This window comes from Ammospiza caudacuta, chromosome 5, assembly GCF_027887145.1.
Source record: "Ammospiza caudacuta isolate bAmmCau1 chromosome 5, bAmmCau1.pri, whole genome shotgun sequence".
NCBI lineage: Eukaryota > Metazoa > Chordata > Aves > Passeriformes > Passerellidae > Ammospiza > Ammospiza caudacuta.
The window spans coordinates 31,222,340-31,242,279 of record NC_080597.1 but is presented as its reverse complement, the minus strand read 5'-3'; positions in this window follow the sequence as shown (position 1 = coordinate 31,242,279).

Below are 19,940 nucleotides of genomic sequence, written 5' to 3'. Positions count from 1 at the left end.
TGATGGAGTGGCTGGGAAGGACAAGTCTCATGGGGATGATGTGAGCAGGGAATGATCATCAGCATGTCCCATGGAGAAGGAATGGGAAGGGGGAGGAGAAAGAGAGCAGGGCTTCTAGCTGTGTGTGCCTGGAGGTAGGAGAGACTGGATGGAGTGTTTGGGCTGCTGGGTCCTGTTTTCTGTGGGTGGGAAAGAAGAGCATGTTCCAGGAGCCAGCTTCTGCTAAATTCCTGTGTGACTCTTGCTTCCTGGAATTGTTTCCTGAAATGGACATAATTTTTGCATGCATTAGGAAGATTTATGTGGTTTTAAAGTGGAATTAACTGCTCTGCAGTTCTTGATTTCTCATTTCTCATTGTGCAGTTAAAGCAAACACTCAGCAGTTTAGTAATGTTATTATTATTAAGGAAAGTATGAGATGAACTGGGACTTTGCAAAATTTTTTACCCTTCAGTTTTAAAAGTAAACTACTACACCTTATCCCACATATGATTCTGTGGGGTAATACTCCAGTCTGGCTATAAAACACAGAAACACAGAAAAAAAAAAAAAAAAGAAGAGCTGGGATATTTATTTATTTATTTGTTTGTTAAACTTCCTCTAAGCAACGCCCATTCCGGGAAAGCCTAGAAGAATGTGATCTGTTACATTTCACCCCTTGGTTACTGTACACAATATCTAGGAATGAAATCTGCAGCTGGGGGAGGAGCTGCCAAGCCTGCAAAAACATTTAAAGGGACATTCTTTATTAATCTCCTCTTTGGCAGGCAAGCTCTTACTGATCATAACACTGCAATATACTCAACTGTACCGTGCTTAAACTGTACTTGAACTCTGCTTACCGGGACTGCCTGTCCCACAGAGGCCAATTCCAGCTGTAATGGTCTGTGCAAGCACCTCCCCTCACAGAACCACTGGGTGAGGTCCATGATCAACAGGTGAGGTGAGCCAGGTCTGACAGTGTATGGGGTGGTTTGTCCCTTGAGAAACAACAAATATTTACAACATTTGTTAAAACCTTTTATTCTAAGCAAAGAGGTGCCTTTACACTTGATATTGAATTTCATTAGTAATATTTAGCCCAATGAGCACATTATTACAAATACGTGTACCCTACTGCCAATAGGAGAAAATATTTTTTAACCTCTCTGGAATTTGCCTTGAGTTTATTTTTTCTCCACTGAGATTGTTGTCAATCAGTAAATCATAATGTAGTAATGTCATGAAGACAGTTTAAATTATAGAAAAAAGAGCTCTTCCAAATGCTGAGATTGAAGGAAATCCAGCCAAAGAACTCTGTACTTCTCTTTGTGGAACATACTCTTTACTGAGGTTTGAGGTTATAGAAAAAAAAAAAGGGTTATTGGTATTTTAAGAATTAAACAAACTTGTAATGTTTACTTTCTTTCACTGGCTCAGGTACTTGAAATATCTTAGGTTGAGTATCAGTGCCTTGAGTCTGTGAAACAGAGTAGTGCCTTGAGTTTCTGAAAAAAGAATAAAAATAGGATTGAATTATTATGACTAACAAGTTCCAAAAGACTGGTTGACAAAGAGGTATTATCTATTAGTCAGCCACTTTAGGGACTGTTCAGGGAGTGTACACCAGGCTGGGACAGGAGAATCTTGCTAAGACTTCAATAACTAATGGGGAAACAGTTACATGTAAAGGCTGGTATTTTTCTTTTGGTGACGAAATTGTTCATGTAAAGTTACAGTAATTAAATTCAATTTTCATATATCTGTCTCTGGTCAGAAAAAAACCCAAACAGCCACAGCATGTTGCTCCTGGGATGAAAAATACGGGTATTTTTGCTTTTATGACTTCTGCTCTTAGCCATGCTGTGAAAATGTTCTTCTGATGTTTTAGGGTGTTTTCTTTATGGTGTCTTGGTGAACATTTTGATTCATAGGGGAATATTAGAGTTACAAATTAAAAAAGCCCCATAACCCAAACCAATAATTGTAAATAAACATGATAATCACAATGCCAGAAGGAGTACATGTAAGAAAGCTGCTCAAGGCTGAATCCTTTATGCTGTTCTTTTCAGAAAATATTTGTGAACCTGGACACAAACATATCATATTGACCAGGGAGCTCACTTCCCACTCAATATGGCTTGTTTATTTTTAGTCTGGGAACTGGACAGCTATGCTTTCTCAGTAGTATTAATTGCCACTGCTCTGTTTTTCATGTTTGGGCTTCTGAAAAAAATTATTGTCATAAAATGCCAAAAGTCAAGAAATGCTGGTCTACCTCTTGAACCAATGAGAGCATTAACAAAGCAGTCAGCATTATAAAGTGCATGTACATAAAAAGAATATCACTCATTGAAATATCAATGTGACTTCTTTCCAAATAACAGTTTGCTTTCTCTAGGCAACAATAACAGTGCTCCTATTTTACATCTTGAGGCCATACATTTTTCTAGGCTGAACATCAGCAAAGTGTTGTTGAGGGCTACGTACAGCTCCAGCATGAATTTCTGTCAAAAATTCTACTGCAGCTGTGATATTCCTTGCTATTCACCTTTTTTTCAAATGCCTTTAGCAACTTTCATCAAGATCAACAACAGAAATTTTGTTAAGTCTTTTGATCTAATAAACTTAGTCACTGAAGTAGATCCACATGGGGAAATGCACATACATAATCATGAGAAGAAGAAAAGTTGTTTCTTGAAGGGATCATGATCGATTTGATAAACTGTTGTTACTTGCTTTACATAGTAACAGCATCACCCTGACATGTTTTGCTTCTGGTACACATCCAGCAAAAGAACTTTATTCATTGCCTGAAAGATGTATGAATGCAATGCATACAATTTCATTGCATGAAATGTGTCTTTGCTTGCATTTTAGCACCAAAATGACAGAACAGGACCTAGTGAAGCTTCGCATGACAAACAGTTTTGCAATGTATACTGCTGTTTATAGGTCTTAGCAAGCATAGCCTTACATAGCCTCAGGCTCTTAGGTGGCCAAAGTGGGGTTCAGTCCTGAACATCTCCTCCTCTGCTAAGTTTTCCTTTTTTTCTGTTGTTTATTTACAGTACTTATGTCACAACAGGAAGCAACAATTTACAGGAACTATTATTGTTGGCTAAATTTCATCCCCAAGCTTTCTAAAAGTCGTTTACTCACAGGAGTTTGCTTTGCATGTCTGTGGGAAACCTCTTGAGTAATAATATGTTAATCACAAGCATGAAATAAACAAACACCAAGTAAACAAGGAGAAAAACATGCTTCAACCCTTTTTATCTCAGCAAAACAAGCAAATATAGGTTACAGAAAAATAAAATGTCTCCTTGTCTGTTGCAGACATCTTTTCATTAAAAATCCTTCTTTAGGATTTTTCCCTTCTGAGAAGCTGAGAAGCCCCAGAAACAAAATGTAAACAATGGTTATCTGCTGCTGTGGAATGCAACAGGTGGATCTGTGATTAGTCTCGTGTAGATGTTTGGAATTAATGGCCAATCACGGCAGAGCTGTCTCTCTCTCTGTCTGAGCCACAGACCTTTGTTGATTCATTATTTTCTATTCTTAGCCTAGCCTTCTGATGAGAACTTTTTCTTCTATTCTTTTTAGTATAGTTTTAATGTAATATATATCATAAAACAATAAATCAAGCCTTCTGTAACATAGAGTCAGATCTACATCTCTTCCCTCATCCTAAGACCCATGTGACCACTGTCACACGTCCTCCTGTGAAATCGCTCTTTAAATCTGAGGCCACATTTGCCTATGAGCTTAGATGTAGGCAAAGTACAAGTGACACCAAAGAACAGAGCATGATACTCCTTGTGCTTAATGCTTGTGCCCTCCCCATCCTGACCCTGGGACTGCTTAGTCAGCTGTGCTGCAGAAGCTGACAGGTGACAGCCACCTTCCTTGGGACAAAAACTGCCTTCTGGATGATCAGGGTTAAGCTACAGGGAAAGTGAATACTTCTGGTCTGCGCTGCTCGTCTGACTTGTTCTCTGACGATGCATCAAGATCACAGAACCGTCACAGAATCACAGAGTGGTCTGGTTGAAAGAGACATTAAGGATCACTTAGTTCCAAATCCCCTGCCATGGGCAGGGACACCTTCCACTAGACCGGGTTGCTCCAAGTCCCACCTAACCTACCTTGAGCACTTCCAGGGATAAAGCACCAACAGATCTCTGGCCAACCTGTTCTGGTGAGTCTTCACCCTCATAGTGAAGATTTCTTCCTAATATTTAATCTAAGTTTATGCACGTGTCTTTTTATTTCTTTGTGTTTTAGCACCAGTTGTGTAGCTCAGATCTTGATTTCTATACTGTGGACATCTTAAATTTGATGATATAGATCCAACCTATTAATGTTTCCCAAAAGAGAAGTGTACAAAGGTTTTGTTCCCTAATAAATGACCATGCTATGGCCACAGATCTTCATAACACACAATGCTCACCTCTCTAAAATCACCTGCACCTCTGATCTCACAGTCTACACAGAAGGAGTGTCGGAACCCTAGATTTTAAACTTTCTGTGCTGAAAGGCACAGACCCACAAGAGAACACTACATTTAACCTGAAGATGTGGAGAAGGCTTCCAAAATTGATTGATAACACTAGAACTGCAGGTGTGTAGTTAGTTAGAAGTGTATAATATCCCAGAATAGAAAACTTAGAGTTTAAAGTTTTAAAATATAGTAATAAATATGAAACAAAACAAAAGTTTTAAGGCAGAAACAGGTTGTTCTTTACTTTCTTCTTCCTTCTTCATAAGTTTAGGTGATATTTTGTAACTAAACAGAAAAGTCCACATTGTGGGCTTCAAAGGATTAGTTATTGAGTTGAAAAGGAAAATAATCTAGGTATCATTTCTTAATTGGATAGTTTAACCTTAAAAGACCTTATAACAAGAGATAGTTAATTATTTTGTTGACTGCAGAAAGACTGCAGAAAGACTGCAGAACTCACAGCTATGAGGCTGTAACACTAATAAGAAACAATAAACATCTAAGTCTGAATATGAACTCTTGTCCCAAGTACCTTCAATCCCAGCTCCAGAGGAGCTGATCGTGTTTAATAGGTGTATTGTTTGGTCAGCATACAGATCCTTGCTCTGCTGTCAGTTATCCTGAACTTCACCACTTTGGCTAAAAGCAATCAGAATAGTGTCTTCCATGGTTAATGAAATAAGGTTTACACAGACCAAATAATGCACCTTTCACTGTGCCTAGATTGATCTTCAAAATGAAAGGCTGCAGAAAAAACAGCATATTGATTTGAGTGATGCAATAGACCAAGCTCTGTATCACCACAGTTTTTTTCTCCTCAGAAAGGCCACCTGGCATAGATACAGTGCTTTGTTTCTTCCAGTGAGCTGCCTATTAAGATTTGATTATAAAGTTTATGTGCAATATTTTAAAAAGTGTTTAATTGAATAGTGTGACTCTTGAAAGCCCAGTTTAGTAACAATTCTAACACTTACTCTGTCATTCTTTATGAGATACAGAGAAGATACAATAAATTGTGGCATATCTGAATAGTTCTAAGTTACCTGGAATTCCAGTTTAATACATCAAAATTCAGGACATTGGAATTTACCCTTGCTTGCTGTTTTACTGCCTTCTCATGTTCCTTCAGGCATAGATAATGGTAAGAAATACCACAAATTTAGTTTATTGCTTAGAGAAAGCCATTATCAAATTTATTATTGCTATAAACTTACAGCCTATTATGTTTTTTACAGCTGGACTAATGAGGCAGGAGAAGAAAGAGTGTAGGGAAAACTTCCTTTTCCTGATTGTTATTTACACAGTAGTCCAAGAATACATTGTGGAAATACTGTCCTTTGGACTCCAAGTCTTTCATATGGAAAGGAGTGTTTTGTCTGCAGCCTGAAGCATCAGTCTCCTATAAGTTAGGGATCTACAGGCCAAAGCATTCATTTGAAAGAAAATGAACATTATTTAATACAGGCTGTAACAAGGTGAAAAACATTAAATGTATTAATTCCGATGCTGACTTTCTGCACAAGAGTCTTTTTTTGTGTTAGTTTGTTATACAAGTTAACCTGGAGAGATTTAGTTTACTGGTTTAGGGTTTAGTTTAATACCAGAAGGTTTAATTTTATATCCATCAATGCCTTTGTGAGTAGAAGTCTGCACAAGAAATCAAAGCCATTTGTAGCAAAACATACAGCAAACTTGGCAATCTTTGCTATCAAAAGGACATCTGGGATCTATTCTAAACCTAACTTCATTCTCAAAAGTGGCTGTACGCCAGAAAATAAGAAAATGAAAGAAATAAGGAATTGGATAAGTAAATTTTTGCAGAGGACATGGGGAGAAATACACTGAAAATGTCTTGAAGAACAAGACATTGTTCTTTTCTACTCTTTTACTCTGCAGATATTACCAGAAATGAGATAATATATTAAAAGAAAACCTGCACAATATTGAAATAAAAATAACTCATTCTGAAAAGAAACTTTATCCAAAAGAAGCAATCAGAAAGGCTTGGGTGCAGTGCAAAGATGTAAACAATACCAAAACAATAAGGGACACAGAGACATCAAACTAACAAAGATATAGTGGAAAAGAGAATAGGGTATTCTAAAGGGAAAGAAAATAAAATTACATTTTGACCATGCTTTAGTTATACCAGGTGGAAGGGGAACATTTCTTCACAATAGATCTGTATTTGAAGTACAACTCCTGGCCTGTTAAAATGCAGAGGTGATTTCCCACAACCAAACCACCTGGATTAAATATAGGTCCTGCTTTCAAGACAAAGACAACTCCTGCAGGAGTTGAGCTTTACTTGAGTCACCAAGAATGAAATCCATAAAGCCCTTTGTTGTCCAGGAATTCTTAGTTCCCCCTGGATGCACCCTCACTGTCACTATTGCAGCCTTCTGCTCAGTGCCCTTGCCACTTTTGGAGGGGGGTAGTGGTGGTGATAGTTAAAACTTACACTGTGTTTCACAGTGAGCAGTATAAGATGTGAACCTTGCAGAACTTAGACACCACTGGGCCTTCAGAGATGGCCACCAGGTGCTCCTGCAGGTTGTTGAGGTGTAAGGATAGTAGTGGGCAAAGTAGCAGGTGTCTTGGTCAGGCAACTGGAACATCCAAGTGAGGGAGAAATAGTAATGTCTGTCTTGCCCTGCACTGTTTTTGCAATTCTTGATTTATTTCCAGTCCTTACCAGCCATTTCTTGTGCTGTTCCTTAGTGCTGGTTTCTGAGTGCAGCAGGGGCCACAAGCCATGTTTGTACAGGCTGTTTCCTTGCTAAAGCTGTCAGCAGTGAAGCTCTGAAGCATCCCTGCCTGCACATTGCTAGCTTGGAAGCAGCACCACTGTGTGTGTGTGTGCTTGTGTGGAGGTTGGTGTGGGGTCAGCAGTACTCAAACACAGAATTCGTAGGCAGACAGCAGACAAACAGTGGGATGCTGGCTAGCACTGTGGCATGAGGTAGTGCCAAACAATGTGCAAGGCCATGAAGAAGCACCCTGCAGTGAACCAGGTGCAAATCTGATTCACAGTGTTATAAATCAAAGTCTAAGCAACAGCTGGGAGAAGATCCTTAATCTCACCAAGCATGGCAGTAATGCAACTGGTGTCTTGATTAAAACTCTTAGTAATAACTAGAGTTTCTTAGAACATTCTCCACACTATGCTTTAAAAGGAGGTGCTTAAGGAATTTGTTGAGTTTGTGTGTATGATGATCACCTAGAGAACACATTCAGTGCCAAGCAAACACCCATGTTCTACTGCAGCTTGATGTTTGCTGTCACAGCAATTACTAAATTCTTTTAACTGCCTGCAGGTCATTCCTCAGGAACAGGAGGGACAACTGGCCACACTTCAAGGCAGCAGTTTTCTTCCCCTTGGTTGGAAAGTTTCATTAATGAAGGCTGAGAATCACAACACCACAACACCCACATTTCTGGAGAGCTGTACAGGCTGAAATAAGGTTCACTTCCAGTGGCTTGTGCATGAAGTTCAAGTCAGTAATTAATTCATGGAAAGCTGCATTTTTAAAGAATAACAACTAAAAGATTGTAAGAGAAATCCCTGTCCTTGTTTGCAGAAAGGCAGGGAGCTGAGGTTCAGAGTGCTTCTCCACATCTTATCCCTTGCAGTAAATTTGCATGTCCAGTTGCAAAGGACAGAGGTTCCTTCCTACACAGCCCTTACCAGTTCTCCTGGGCACCAAGTGTAGCAACTTACTCATGACAGGTAATATGCCCACCCTGCAGAAGCACCTAATTTCTAAATGAACTAATCTCAAAGAGTACCAGTGCTTTTCTGTGTATTACAAGCCTTTACTAACTGTATTTGCCTCAAAAAAGGTTCCAAATCCCTTTCAGTTTTGAGCTTCTGAACATTTTGTAGCCACAACTAGATATCCTAGGATTGCAAAGCTATTATAATCCCTTCTTATCCATGTAAAAGTATCCCAGGACCAAAATCAACAACTGCCAGAAGTTCCAAGTTCATCCAAGGCAACTGGATCAACTTAGCAAACACAGGAAATAATAAATAAATCTGATATTCAACCAATGACAGTGGAATAAGGCAACTAATCCCTTCAACTCTGTCCAATGAATCCTTGCCAGACAGAGAAGTCTGTATTTAAGAAATGATCCAATCTGACCAGGTTTTGTTTATAAATTTTGGCAAAAACAAAATATCCTTCCAACGCAGGCTTCAGTGTTGGTGTTGCAGTTACACAGATCTCATATTTTTCACTTTCTCTTTTGGCTCTTATCTTTCTTTGCTCATATTTTCTCAACAAACTCATTTTAAGCTGGTTCATATTGTTTTTCACTGAGAACAATGGATTGAGCCAAGCTGGACTTCTGGGATAAGTAACAGGACAAGCAGAACTTAAAGAAGATGAGGCAGATGTGTAACTGGGACTAGTTTGCTTCCCCATCCACAGCAAAATAATTTATTCTCAAGTGCTTTAAAATTACATGGAAAATCACATTGATTCATCAGGTTTTGAATTCTATTTGTAAAGGAGATCAAAGCAAGGGCTTCATCTGCCTACATCTGACAGCAAGGTTTCTTAGGCTGTTCACATCTTCTCCTAAATAAATCACTTCCATATTTTGCTATGGATTGGGAAGCAAACTAAAACCTCCTTTGTCAGGAGTTTGCTATGGCAGCATTGTGTCCAAACCTGTTGTAGTGTACAATGATTCAGGGGTGGTGAGTATCCACTCTGAAAAAGGAGGCAGAATAAGGTCATAGATGTCTCAGTCCCACCTCTATGCATTTCCAATTTTTATTTTATTATTTCTGAATTGCAATTTGTTGTATAAATAAGGCACACAAACTGCCTTAGTCTTCACTAACTCAAAATAGGCCTGCACTAGGACTTCTGTACAGCCTGCACAAAATCAGTCATTAGCTGACATTCACATTTAACCCTGTAGCCCTGAAATACAGTGCTAACATTGCTAATAACTGGGCATGAGATTTGTACTGAAAGTGTAAGACCTCAGGACTAAAGTCTGAACTTTATCTGCCTGCAGCTTTGTTTCACTCAATTTAGCTGTGACAGCATTTTCTCTAATTGACATGTATGGATAATTTGTTTTATTTTGTTTGCCTTTGTGTGGTGCAAACATAGGCTTATACAGACAGTAACAAGGAGGAGTTCTGTGCAGAAATGCAGGCCTACATCTGGACAAACTGCATTTTAGGGGTAACAAGGAGACATCTGAAGTCAGTGGGGGGGTACTTGCTTGCCAGCAAGGAATTCTTCGAAGTTGGGAAAGGCCACTCAAATGAAAACATGACAGGCAGAGAAAAGGCTTTGAAAAAAATGTATTTATTGAATGGTTGGGACTGCCGGTACTGTGCACTGACTGCAACACTGCTCAGAGTTAATTACTCGTCATGGGATCATAGATATTGAAGGATCCCCTTTCAAACCATTTCCTATCCTTCCTACTATCTCCTTATATCAGGCCAAAAGACAGAAGTTTGGTTTCATGTGTCTTTGTATTTGCTTAGGGTCTGAATCAGATACAGCACCAGTAGTACTAATTTTTTACTAGAAAAAAATTTCTCATTGCTTTGGTCTGGTTTCTAGATTTAATTCTCTTCACAATAAAACCCCATAATAAACCAAATTTTTTCATCTGAAGGATCAGGTTTCAAGTGTAGATGAGATCATATATCAGAAGTAAAGGAATTAAACACAAAACTGATGAACCCATTTTTAACCTGTAGTGGATACCTAACTCTAAGGGAGGTCTGGCTCATAAATTGGTGGTTAAGGGTGAGCTGCAAGCTGAGACTGAGATAAAGACTCACCTAGGTTAAGAACCATTAAGTGTGAGTAGATCAATTTCCAATTTTGTTTAGACCTTCACAGTAATTTGAAGATATATTTTCCCTTGCATTTTCTTCCATCCTGTGGTTTTACAGGGAAAATGCAGGGGAATAATTGAAAGAGTCTTAATATGTAAGAAGAGTGCTGACTATCTTCTGTTACAAATTATCTATGGGGTAGTCTTCGTACTAAACCTATTACATTTAAATACTAAAATAAAATTGAAAGTCCATAGCAGGCTGGTTTGATTTTGTTTATTTCCAGAGAAGAGCTGCCTATTTTGGTTTGTTTTGTGGCCTGCAGAAGAATCAGACCCAGTGTCTGTAATCCATGTACTACACCAGTACCCCATGCCTGGATTACATTCCTGCCCCTATAACTGAGGCAGGATGTTCTCAGCTGAGGAGGCATGAGCAGCAAGGTCTGGTGGGTTATGTGAAGAAGGCCCAACAGAAAGGTCAGTTTGCACAGGAAATTAGGGATAACTGTGGTGTTGGAGGTCATAGCCACCTAAGCAAACTGGCTGGACTCCTCCAGCTTCCTCTGTTGTCCATGAAGGTGTGCACTCATGAGGAACAGTTCGGAGCACTGGATTTTTGGATCTTCTTGGGTTTGCTCCATGGAAGACCTGCTTTTCCTCCACTGGTTCTAGGGGCACCAGTGGTAGTTCCTTGGCTGACACAGGAGTCCAAGTAGGTCATGTGTGAATGTACATCCCCAGGATTTCTCTGAATTGCAGGAAGGCATGGTTGTCCAACCCCCTGGACCTTGCCCAGAGCAAGTCACAAAGGGGACACATGGCCCCAGAAGGGGCTGTGGGTGATGTGTTCTTTACTGAGCAGAAGAGGGAGAATTCAAACCTTCTTCTTGGAGTGCTCAGCATGTTACTGTGTGCTCTTGATCATGGATGAGACAGAAAAACAGAGCTCCACAAACATTCTCCAGTGCTAAACACCCATGGGAGTTCTGCTGTTTGCTGCCACAAGGCAAATGCCACGGCCTCTGTATCAGGAGTTATATTTGTTATGGGTGTATCAGTTTGTACACGACATGAGGGGCTGACCAGCGCTTTTTCACACACCCAGGAGAGTTTCGTCCTCCCTGTCGCAGTCACACTCACGTGTGGTTACACAACCCCCTCTAGAGTCAGACTCTGCACCTTCAGCACTGGAAAGCAATGGATGAGTTTCTCTCTCTGTAGGGAAGGTGGTCCTGAGGGGCAAGCAGGTTGATTTCCAGAATTGCTTTTTTCTTTTCCTAAAATGCCAGTTGAATGATCAGATTTACTACCCTTGTATAAACAATAATTTCTGTAATCTAATCATAACCCAAATAAACTCAGTCATATGTTCTTATTTCAATTATCCAATTTTATTTCTATCATCATGATACTTAAAAAAACCCCCATCATCTCAATCAGAATCGTGTGTAAGGTGCAGTGCTTTGCTAAGAGTCCACCCTTTGCGTAGAGAGGTGAACAGGAGAGGCAGAGAGGGCAGGGGTAGGAGGCAGGAGTGACTGCTCAGAGTTTGGAGTGGAAGAACTACCAATGAAAACTATGTCAGAAATCTGTCTTGTCCACTGGGCAGCATTATCCCTTACGTGAGCTCTAAAGTTTGCTGCTGACAGGGGGACTTCATAGCTTAAACTTTGGTCTGGGGTCCCCAGGAAATTTGTGTACCTCTGGTGAGAATTTTTGTATTCTTTCTTGGAAAAAAAATGCTTGTGTCGGTAGCAGCTTGATTTAAAATGTTTTCTTGAAGCTTTATATTGCAAACTGTTTTTCTTTCTAAGCCTTAATTTGCTTCTGATTGAATCAAGGATGACAGGAATTCAGGATGAGTGCGCTAAAGTTTTGCTTGATATTGAAGAAATGTTCTTCACAAATTATTTATTTTTTAAAGGATCTGTGTTTTTTATATATATATATATATATATATATAAATAATATATATAATATATAATAGATATATTCTATATACATATATATGCATATATAAAATTTATATATATATATATATATTCCTTAAAATAATTTTATTTACTTTTGCATAATGAAGTGATAGGTGCTATTTTCAGATTCTTGTGTAAACTTTATGAAAAATATTTTGGACACGTTTTTCTTTAATCTTATTCTTTCTACAGTGTCATAGCACACCTAAAGTGCTTTGGTTTTCTTCTTTTCCAAAGAATCGTTTATTTCTAGTGGAACAGCTAAGAGGGCAGAGGAAAATAATAAGGGCTTTTAAAGAGGTCGCGTGCTGTTGCCAACAGAGAGAGCAAGAATGGCCACGAGATGGTAGCAGTCTGTCAGAGAAGGCCAGGAGAGGGATCTCAGCTTCTCTTCTTGATCCAGGGAGGCAAATGCCCGCTGTGAGCCTTGTACCATACAGTGGAACATTGGCAGTGTACGAGCAGAGCTATTTTAGAACTATTTTTTGGAATTATTTCACTCTGAGGTGATGTCGTGTGAGGTAAACAATGAAGAGCAGCACCACAGGCTGCTGTGCCATGGCTCAAGCCAGGATGCCAAGTGCAAATCCATTTTAAATCTGCCAGCGTAAGCTGGCATTGGGAGCCTTGGCTGGCTGGGTCAGCCCTCCTTTCTGGGCTGTGCTCATGGCACCCAGGCTGGCACAGCCCCAGCTGCAGGGTGCTGGCCTGCCACACCCCCCTGCTGCCCTGCTGGATCCCTTCAGAGGAGCACAAGGGGTTAAACTCATCCTGCTGGGCCTTGTGAGAGATCAGGTGTCATCCCCTCTCCCCAGCTGACATAAACTTCATGCTAACAGGAAAGGACAGTGGAAGCTCCATCATGTGCCCTGTCTGGTTTGACAGCAGTGCAGTCATATGCCCACATGTGATCAGATTAAACTTGTGCTGCAGAGTGATCTGGCAGTGTGCAAACCCCTATTCATGTGCACACACACGGGTTTGGGGGAAAAAAGAGAAAGTTTTATTTCTGCTGCTTCTGCTGTAAGATAAAAGAGAAAGAGGATCTTCTAACAGACTGCTGAGGCAGAGAAGTGCAGGGATCATATTGGTCTGGGTTGCAATTACCAGAAAAGATACAGATTTTTCTGTAAACTACTTCTCTGTGAATTCTAGCACAATTTCATCCTTTTTTCATGCATGGAATTTATGGGAAGGTGTGTGAAGGCTGGGAGCACTTATCTATCTTGTATCTGTTCTGCAGCATGCTTGAGTGAGGTTATTGTGTGTCAGCAGGACTTAATACAAAGGCAACATTCAACTCACAACATCACAAAGTTAATTTGACTCTGCAGTGAAGACCAGCCCTGCTCTTCTTGTTCATTTCTCTGTACAAATGCTAATTGTGCTGCAATTAGCTGCAGTTTCATTTAGGCATGGTGCTCAGATGCGATGCTCAAACACCTTCCAGCATGCAGTTTAAATACTTCAAAGCCAGCAAAACGGTATCAGTGTTTGTATTGAACCAACTTTCAGGACCATTTGCTTCCTGAGAGCTGTAACCAACACTCTGAGCAGCCTTTTCCTCTGTGAAGTCCAAGTTTTGTGTGAGCTTTTCTCCTCAGTGCTAATAATTTAAATACCTACTCATTACTCAGTAAGACTCTGTCCCTGGAGGCAAAGGAGGAGCCTAAGTGTCACTTCATGTCCCAAAAATGAAGACTTGGTTTGCCTGAGGTGCCTTAACCCAGTGCAAACATGCACACATGCTTTAGATTTCTCCCAGTCTCCATATGACTATTCTTAGCAGCACAGTGAAATGTGGTTGTGTTAAACGTGCTACAGAGAAGGTTCAAAATAAATCACGTCTCAAATTGACCTGATTCTCTTCTTTACTGCTTTCTTTTGGCTATAATACAGCTCACAAAGGGAGAAAATGCTGTACTGAAAGTAACAGTTTAGTTTGTTTCTCTCTGATGCAACTGTTGACACATTTTTCTATTTCTGACTTAATTTCCATGCTTTCCTTTGATTGCACAATTCTCAAAGGTGCATCCTCCATTTTACAGAAAGCAAATGGTTTTAAGAATATATATATTGCAGATACTTTTAGCTAAATAAAAATAATCTACTCTCTGGATACTTACACAATTGGCTCACTTATGGGATTTGGTAAATCTCCATGAATTTTTACAGGTATTTAAGAAGCTCCAAGTCAAGCAAGCTCCTTTAAATCCAGTTATTTTTGCTTTGTTCTTTTCTGTTTTTTACAGACATTTTGTTCTCTCAGGTCATCTCACAGTGTCACATCTCCAGCAGCCAATACTGATTCTTGTGTCCATGCTTAGGGTACTTTTTGTTGTTGCTGTTGTTGTTGTTGTTGATGTTTGTTTGTTTGTTTTTGTTTTGTTGGGGTTTTTTTCCCCAGTTCCATCTTCAATAAGCCTCCTGGGCTTTCTTTGAAAATTTCATTTGCAACTGCAAAGAAACCCATGTGTATTACAAGTCTTCTATGTGGATTAAAAATGTTTTAAAATACTTTATTTCAAAGACTGGACATAAGAGTTCTTGAAGATCCATGGAGCTGGGTACTTGACACACACCTGAACTCAGAAAAAAAACACACCTGGTATGCAAAAAAAGTAAAAAATGTGTAAAATATTTTTCTGTTTTCTCTAACAAGTTGCTTTGAGCCTGTAGTAATGTTTAAATTCCTTCCTGTGTTTACTGAGATATCAAGGAGGTCTGTAAATATGTTTCTTTCCTATTTTCCTCCAAATGTTCTGGTTCTTGTATATAAAGAGAAGTTTCTTCACATACTTGGGAAATAATCAGAATATTTTTCTTTGTAAATTCAATCTGTTTTAAAGTCTTGGCTGAAGTTCTTGAGACCCATGGAAACAACCTGAGATCACCTAAAAGGAAATCTGAAATATCATGGTACAAACCTGGACTTGCAATGTCAGAAAATTTGCAAGCAACAATATATCCCTTTTTCTGAGGCAATGCTGTTTTAACTCAAGTGCTTGCCCAAATCAAGTTACTGTGTTCCAGCACAATCCCTTGAGAGAAATGGGCAATGCTGAAAAACTTTTGGAAATGGTTGGGGAAAAAAAGAGTCACAGCAAATGGGTGATGACCACACATGGATCTTCCTGCTCCTGCACATGATCTCAAGAGGTCAGGAGGGTCTTTTAATTATATGGTTGAGCAGCACTTAGCACAGCAAAGCTTTGAACCCTGCTAAGGGTTTTGGATGTTATGGGAATGCCAGTAAATACTGTGCTATTTAACCAACGGTTATTGTACTGCTTTCAGAATTTGTTTTGTTCCCACAGATTTTATTTTTATCCACATTCCTCAGCTATGTGTTGGTGTGACTATCACTGCCATTGTCTTGCCAGGATTGGTCCTCACTGCATTCTAGTCTACTTCATTTTTGGATTCTGAGCATGGCACTGACCTCTAACCAAATGCAATGTCCCTGCCTGAGCTTGGCACCTTGGCGCTTTCCCTTGCTTGTGAAGAGTTAATCCTGTAGCTGAGACTGGAGCAGAGCTCATGCCATGCTGAAGCATGTGCTGTGCTTGGTTAGATGAATCCATCCTTCAGCTCCAGCAGTTTTATTGACTCGATCCCCCTTGGCAGTCCTGCTATAGACACCTAAAGCCAGGAGAGGTGAAACCATCCCTGGGCACCTGCGCCATGCTGCCTGTGTAACCAACCAAGCATGGGAACATGGTGTGTGGAGGGGGCTCAACCCAATCCCCATCAGTTGGCTGGGGGCTGCAGGGGCTGTACCCCTGCCCACAAAAGGGGCTCCTCTCAATTTTCCCTGTTCTGTGAATCTGCCATAGCCATCCCCACAGAGCTGGCCACATCTAGGGCAGAACATGAGCTCCAGATATCAGTTTCTCTCCCTTTTTCCCTCTGCCACACCTTCCCTCCCTGCCCTGTCCTCCCCTTTGGCCAATCCCTGCTGCTGTTCCCACTGCTATCCTGGTGCCCATAGCCATCAGGGGGGATTAGGGCTGGTGGCAGACCAGGGGTAGCAGGGCTGATGAATTTCACTGTTGGTACAGAGTCTGAGTCTGTGACTTGCAGTAAAGATTGCCTCTGATTTAACACTCAGCCATCCAGGATGCCCGGGGATAACCAGGCTTGTGTCTTAGAAAGACCTCAATAAATTACAGGGCAGCCAGAAGTCCTCTTTAGCTCAGAGATTATACTCCAAAATTGTAGAATGCAGGCTGATGGTGAGCAGCAATATGACACCAGTGCTGGGAGGAACAGTGGCCAGCTTTCTAGAATGGCACAGAAATGAGGGGGAAGTGAGAAAGCTGATGGGGAAAATGCTTTAGGGTGTGAAAGTTTTGTTTCACAAAAGGGAAGGTGAGCAGTATGTGCCCACTGATGGCAGCTCTGATCCTATGGCACTGCATCAATAAGCAGAAGCATTTGGAGACCAGCTGTCCTACTTGTGTTAAACACCATGAACTTGGATTAACATTCCCACAGCACAAGAGATGGAAAATGTTTTGTTATTTTCTCATTTACTTATTTGTGGAAACATGCTGTCTGGAGCTGAAGTGGTCTGTGTGAAATACTCCCCGTGCCTTCAGTGATTTTGGGGCTGGCGCATGGGGGTCCTGTCTGCATTTCACAGCTCAGAGGTGCTGGGCTGGCTCCAGTCAGAGCAGTGCTGTGCTGAGACAGCAGCCTGAACCCCGAGAGCAGCACAGCAGTTCCACTGGTGATCCATTTCCCTGCAGGAGGATCAGCTGAGCATGAGCGGGCTGCTGGGCTGAGGTGTCAGGCTGCTTCCCAAGGCAGAACTGTTCCCTGGGCAGTAACTCTGCAACCTTTGCAGCAGGCTCTGCACCATACAGAGCTGTGATATAACAGACAACATGACAAACACTAACACAGCTGAGCTTATTTTAGTCTCTCTGTTGTAAGAGAGCTGTACCCAGATTAGGAAAATATGGAGTAGATCTGGTGATGCTTAATAAGTCAAGAAGATCTGGGGCTGGCTGTGTAAATCAGCATAGTAGATCTATAATGCAAAAACACCAAAAAATTCAATAATGTTCCTACTTTTAAGATAAGAGCAAAGCCTCCTGGCTCACTGAAATGACAACAGCTCAGATAAAATAGCACTGAAAAGGTAATGAGACCACTGCACTAACTTTAAGCTATCTGGCATGGATGCTGCTGAGAAAATTGGTGCAGCAGCAAGAATTCTGCATGGACTGCAAAATGCTGCTGAGAAGCTATAAAAAAAATCACCATAGCTTCACATTTCAGCTAGTTGAAACACAATCCAGAAACTAGTATGTATGAAACAAGCTCCTGCTTTTCTTAGACTTTTCTAGACTGCCTCCAGCCTTGGATGATTTCTTCTATCTTTTCCCTAAACATTTAAAAATATTTTTTCTAATGCACTGACCATGAAATCAAAGCATAGTGACAAGCATCTTGCTTGCTTTGATTGTTTGTCCTGGATTCTTCAGAAATAGTTCATGAAGTCCCTGCAGACTGTAGACCACAGACTGAAAATCATTTAATAATTCTCTTTGCATGTGCCTTGCAGATTCCTGGGACACAGCCTGCTCTTCAGCAGAAAAATCAGGGTGATGCCTCACAAATGCTTTAATAGGTTATTTGAAACTGAAGGTGTGGTTTTTAGGGAGTATGTATGGCAAAAAGAACCTGGTAGACAACAAAAGGGCTAAGCAACATTTAGAGTATGATAATGAATGATTTTCTTAATTTCTTTTTGCATTCAAAAATTTTCTTTATGGGGTGAGAGGTAAGTGAGTTTGTGGAGTAGAAAAGGCTGGTTAGAGTTCCTCTGCTGTGGCTAGGTTGGGGATTTTAATGTTAAATTTGGGTTAGGAACAGTGTGTGGCTGTTACTTTCTTCTTCAGTTATATTTTTAACTTTTGGCAAAGTTCCATAGTCTTGAAGATGTTTATTTTTATAGATTTCAGAAAACAAAATAAATAAAAACAAGCCATTTGGATCTCTGTGCTTGTATAATTCAATGTCACGACTATGACTTTTTCTGGTCAAAACCAGGACCCAGCAGATGTTTTCTTCTGCAGCTGTGGAGAACTCAAATAATACTTGATAGTGTTAAAGGTACAAAATATTTTTTTTTTAAAACCCAACCATTGTCTTTGCTTCCAGTAAGAGAAAGTTATTTATGCAACAGCTGCCAAAAGATGAAACCCATGTTATAACACTGCATTTTTCCAACAAGCCCATCCCAGCAGCTGGGGAGGGGCTTACCACTCATTTTCCTACTCTAGGAAATACTTCCATGTGGGGAGAATTTATCCTGAGACACAAAGACACCATTGAGGATGGGCATCCTGGACCCCTCTGTGCTGGTCCTGGCCCCAGGTACTATGGGACTGCTCCCCTCCTGCATGACAGGGTGGCTGTGGGAGGCAGCTGGAATCCTTATGCTCATCCTAAGATTCCTCCTCCATCAGCTTTGGAAAAGCTTGTAAATGTTTCTATGGATGGGGAACTTCTGTGTGTTTCAGAGTCAGAAATGGGAAGCTCAGAAGGGTCTTCACTTGGCACAGCCTCACCCAGAATGATTTTGCCTCAAGGCCTGTGAAGCAGGAGCTAGGAGGGCAGAGGTTTTAGGGCTCAGTTTTTGCGGAGACTCGTAAAGGATGCCACTGTCATTAAAGGAGCTTTCTGATATTTCTGGCTCTAAAAAGTCCAATAAAAATTTAAGTGGGAAAACATACCAAAGTCACCCTTATTTTCTGTATTTATAGCTCCAGTTCTCCCAATACACCACAGACATTACTGACCATACAAGGCTGCATCCTCAATAAGGACAGTCCGTGCTGGCATCTCCTGAAGTCTGGCACGGCCAGGAGCTGAGTGCCCGGCACTGTGCAGAGGGGAAGGCAGGCACAGGAACCCCTGGAGGAGCAGCAGGCAGAGCCAGCACAAGCACACCAGGAGTTCCATGAGAGCAGGACCTGTTTGGCAGCCGTTGCCACCGTGCTCCAAAGGGAGCTGAAAGGAGGCAGCTGAGTACAGGGCATGGGCATGTGCCCCCTCCCACACCTGCAGCCTTGCCAACTCTAGCACTGGAACAGGAGCTCCTGCCACAGCCTGTGCAGGCTGCTGCTGACTGCAAATCCAAAACATGGCCTTGCTTCTGCAGCTGGACTTTGCTCTGAGGCAACAGGGGTGTCCTGGATACCCTCTTGTTAAGGAAACCTTATTTACTATTAATATGTTAGTAGCATCTCTCTGTTTTGAATCCCTTGGGAATCTGCAGTACTCCCTGTGCTTCTGCTATATCAAGTGTGGACCCTACCTGCTGGGTTGAACACCCAGTTTCTGCCCTAGGTGTGTCCTGCCAGCTTTCCTGAGGCAATAATTCCCCATCTTTGCTTTGCTTTGAGTAACCCAAAAGATGTAATATGCTCAGTTAAGGTATTAGTGAGTATGAGGCAATCTCCTCTGGTTTGCCATAGATGGCTAAAAGGTTAAACCAACAGCTACCTCATCTTCTCTAAAATGTTCTTTCTTGCCAATTATTTAATGAAGGCTAAGAACTTTATCTCTTTCCACAGTAAATCCCTCATCCTCATTGCTTCAATGAACCTAGATGGTTTTATTGCTGGGATCAGCTGCCATCACTCTGGAGA